Below are 4,547 nucleotides of genomic sequence, written 5' to 3'. Positions count from 1 at the left end.
TTTCCTAGCAGTGAGAAACTAAAGTTTTTAATAGGAAGGTTACCAATATTGACATTACATCAGTCTGCAAGAGGACTATTACTGATGAGCTTGTATCACAAAACATGGACACTATTCAACTTAAGTACATGTTTCCAGTTCATGTAAATAAAGAAACATATTAACCCACAGGTGCATTTCTTTTGTAGAAAGACGATACTGGCCACCCATAACAACATCCTCTCCCTTCCTTCCTTTTGGTGCAAGACTCTACAATTGGTATAAGTGCAGATATTTCTAATGGCAACTTAGACCAATTTACTGAACAGCATTACAGAAGTATTTGCGTCATCTGTTAACTACTAATTACACTTATCAGGTGTATTAAGGTTTTAGGTTACATGTGCCAAGGGCAAGTTATTAATAGATATTTTCTCCTGGCCAGCAGGTAAGGCATTTAAGTGTGGACATATGGATGCCAAACGGTTATTGTATATTGATAGACATATTCCACTTAACAGTGCATTGCCGACCATGATGAAAACATCAATTTGTGACATGTTTGTGAGAAGAATGTCGATGCAAAAAAAAACAAAAACAAAAAAAACAATGATATGTGTACATCTTAATGCACCACATTGCAAAATCTATCTGCAGTTATACATGTTACAAACTGAACATATAAGTAATTTATAACTATTTGTTTCCATTTGCATATTACTCTACACTGGCATCGATCTTCGTGCCATACAAAGTAATAATCACAGAACATAAAAAAGATATTTCTTTACCTTTCCTTAATTAACTGAAATCATTTTTGAGCAACAGGTATACACCACCTCCTCAAAAGTATCCTAGCACACCTATGCTAAGCAGAATTGATTAGAAGTCACTGGAGGTGGACGTGACAGTATAAAAGAAGGCCGATAGTATTTGCGAGTTCATAAGCAGAAACATCAGAATGGATGAGTCAGGAATTCCCAGTGGCTTCGAAAATGAACTATTCTCCGGATTTCACCATAGGGACAAATCTATCATGAACCTTTGAATCCTTCTAAAACTGTTCAAGTCGACTTTCCATGATGTATTGTGAAGTAGACACCCGAAGGAACAACCACAGCTAAGCCAATACCACGCAGACCTCATTTATTGATGGACAGGGACGTCGAGCATTGCGGACGATGAATATATAAAAAAACACATAAAGTAAGTGGAAAGCATCACTCTTCAGTTACAAAGTATTACCAGCAGTCCAGATAGCACAGTGACTGTGCTTGGGGCATTAAAACATAACGGGATTCAATAAATGAGTAGCTGTGCGTAAGTCAGACATTTCTGTAGTCAGCGCTAAGGAAAAGAGCATCGTCATTGGACAGTGGATGACTGGAAACGGATGGTATAGTTCTCCTGTATATCTAGTTAATTTCACCCTGTAATTTCGTTTCACGCACATCTCCTTGTTTATGAGATCACATCTCCAGAAGTATTTGTTGTACAATGATAAAATTTTTTACGTACATTCAGTGGAAAATGAGGATACCGTCTGCAACATGAAACTAATAGAGTTAGTTTCATAGAAGTAATAAATTTAAACATCAAGCTTGATGCAACAGTTTTCCACGCATCTGAGTGTTCATGACATTATATGTACCGAATATACAGGGTGATTCAAAAAGAATACCACAACTTTAAAAATGTGTATTTAATGAAAGAAACATAATATAACCTTCTATTATACATCATTACAAAGAGTATTTAAAAAGGTTTTTTTTCACTCAAAAACAAGTTCAGAGATCTTCAATATGGCCCCCTCCAGACACTCAAGCAATATCAACCCGATACTCCAACTCGTTCCACACTCTCTGTAGCATATCAGGCGTAACAGTTTGGATAGCTGCTGTTATTTCTCGTTTCAAATCATCAATGGTGGCTGGGAGAGGTGGCCGAAACGCCATATCCTTAACATACCCCCATAAGAAAAAATCGCAGGGGGTAATATCAGGGCTTCTTGGAGGCCAGTGATGAAGTGCTCTGTCACGGGCTGCCTGGCGGCCGATCCATCGCCTCGGGTAGTTGACGTTCAGGTAGTTACGGACAGATAAGTGCCAATGTAGTGGCGCTCCATCCTGCTGAAATATGAATTGTTGTGCTTCTTGTTCGAGCTGAGGGAACAGCCAATTCTCTAACATCTCCAGATACTGTAGTTCAGTTACAGTAGCACCTTCGAAGAAAAAGGGACCAAAAACTTTATTGGCTGAAATGGCACAGAAAACGTTCACCTTAGGCGAGTCACGTTCATACTGAGTTGTTTCCCGCGGATTCTCAGTGCCCCATATACAGACATTGTGAGGTTGACTTTCCCGTTAGTATGGAAAGTTGCTTCATCACTAAACACAATCTTTGAAACGAAAGATTCATCTGTTTCCATTTGAGCAAGGATAAAATCACAGAAATCGAGTCTTTTAATCTTATCAGCTGCAGACAGTGTTTGAACCAATTTCAGACGATAAGGTTTCATAACTACCCTTTTTCGTAGGACTCTCCATACAGTTGATTGTGGAATTTGCAGCTCTCTGCTAGCTCTGCCAGTCGATTTTCCTGGGCTGCGAACAAATGCTTGCTGGATGCGTGCTACATTTTCATCACTCGTTCTAGGCCGTCCAGAACTTTTCCCTTTGCACAAACACCCATTCTCTGTAAACTGTTTATACCAACGTTTAATACACCACCTATCAGGAGGTTTAACACCATACTTCGTTCGAAATGCACGCTGAACAACTGTCGTCGATTCACTTCTGCCGTACTCAATAACACAAAAAGCTTTCTGTTGAGCGGTCGCCATCTTAGCATCAACTAACGCTGACGCCTAGTCAACAGCGCCTCAAGCCAACAAATGTACAACTAAATGAAACTTTATAGCTCCCTTAATTCGCCGACAGATAGTGCTTAGCTCTGCCTTTTGTCGTTCCAGAGTTTTAAATTCCAACAGTTGTGGTATTCTTTTTGAATCACCCTGTATTATTCTCCAGGTAAATTCAGTGGCATATGTGGATACCGCTGTGGCATATTGGCGAGGCATTCTTCATGGACGACAATTAGCGTCCCCAGCGTGCACATCTTGTGAATCACTTCAAAAGTTCATCAAGGCAGTGTTGATCCAGATTGTCCTCAACGGCGATTCGGCGTAGCTGCCTCAGAGTGTGGTTCGTGGGTCACATCGTCCATAAAGAGCCTTTTTCAATCTAGCCCAGGCACGTTGGATAGTTTTCATGTCTGGAGAACATTCTGGCCACTATAGCTGAGCGATGTCGTTATACTGAAAGAAGTCATTCACAAGATGTGCACAATGGAGACGCGAATTGTCGTCCATGAAGTCGAATGCCTCGCCAGTATGCTGCCGATATGGTTGCACTATCGATCAGAGGATGGTATTCACGTATTGTACAGCCGTTACGACTCCTTCCATGACCACCAACGGTGTACCCCAAAACAGCAGGGAACCTCCACCTTGCTGCACTCGCTGTCTAAGGCGTTCAGCCTGACCGTGTTGCCTGCAAACACGTCTCTGACGATTGTCTGTCTTGAAGGCATATGCGCCGGCCAGTGTGGCCGAGCGGTTCTAGGCGCTTCAGTCTGGAACCGCGTGACCGCTACGGTCGCAAATTCGAATCCTGCCTCGGGCATGGATGTATGTGATGTCCGTAGGTTAGTATGGTTCAAGTAGTTGTAAGTTCTAGGGGACTGATGACCCCAGATGTTAAGTCCCATAGTGCTCAGAGCCATTTGAACCATTTTTGAAGGCATATGCAACACTCATTGGTGAAAAGAGCGTGATGCCAGTCCTGAGCGGTCCATTCGGCATGTTGTTGGTCCCATCTGTACCGCGCTGCATAGTGTCATGGTTATAACGATGGGCCTCGCCATGGATCTCGGGAGTGAAGTTGTGCCATCTAGGCCGGCCGGAGCGGCCGAGTGGTTCTAGGCGCTACAGTCTGGAACCGCGCGACCGCTACGGTCGCAGGTTCGAATCCTGCCTCAGGCATAGACGTGTGTGATGTCCTTATGTTAGTTAGGTTTAAGTAGTTCTAAGTTCTACGGGACTGATGACCACAGCAGTTAAGTCTCATAGTGGTCAGTGCCATTTGAACCATTTTTGTGCAACCTATTGCGCTCAGTTTGAGTCTTAACACGACGTCCTGTGGCTGCACGATAAGCACTAATCAACACTGTGGCGTTGCTGTGAGGGCTCCTCCGAGTCATAATCGACAGTTCCTGTCTGTCTCCTCGATGTCCGAACAACATCGCTTTGGTTTCACTCCGTGACGCCTTGACGCTTCTCTTGTTGAGAGCCCTTCTTGGCACATAGTAACAATGCGGACGCACTCGAACTGCGGCATTCACCGTCAAGGAATGGCTGAACTACAGACAACACAAGACGTGTAGCTCCTTCCTGTTGGAATGACTATAACATTGGCTGTCGGACCCCCTCCGTCTAATAGACGCTGCTCATGCGTAGTTGTTTAGATCTTTGAGCGTGTTTACTGATAACTCTGAACAGTCAAAGGACC

This window comes from Schistocerca piceifrons, chromosome 6 (genome assembly GCF_021461385.2).
Source record: "Schistocerca piceifrons isolate TAMUIC-IGC-003096 chromosome 6, iqSchPice1.1, whole genome shotgun sequence".
Classification (NCBI taxonomy): domain Eukaryota; kingdom Metazoa; phylum Arthropoda; class Insecta; order Orthoptera; family Acrididae; genus Schistocerca; species Schistocerca piceifrons.
This window is presented reverse-complemented; position numbering follows the sequence as displayed.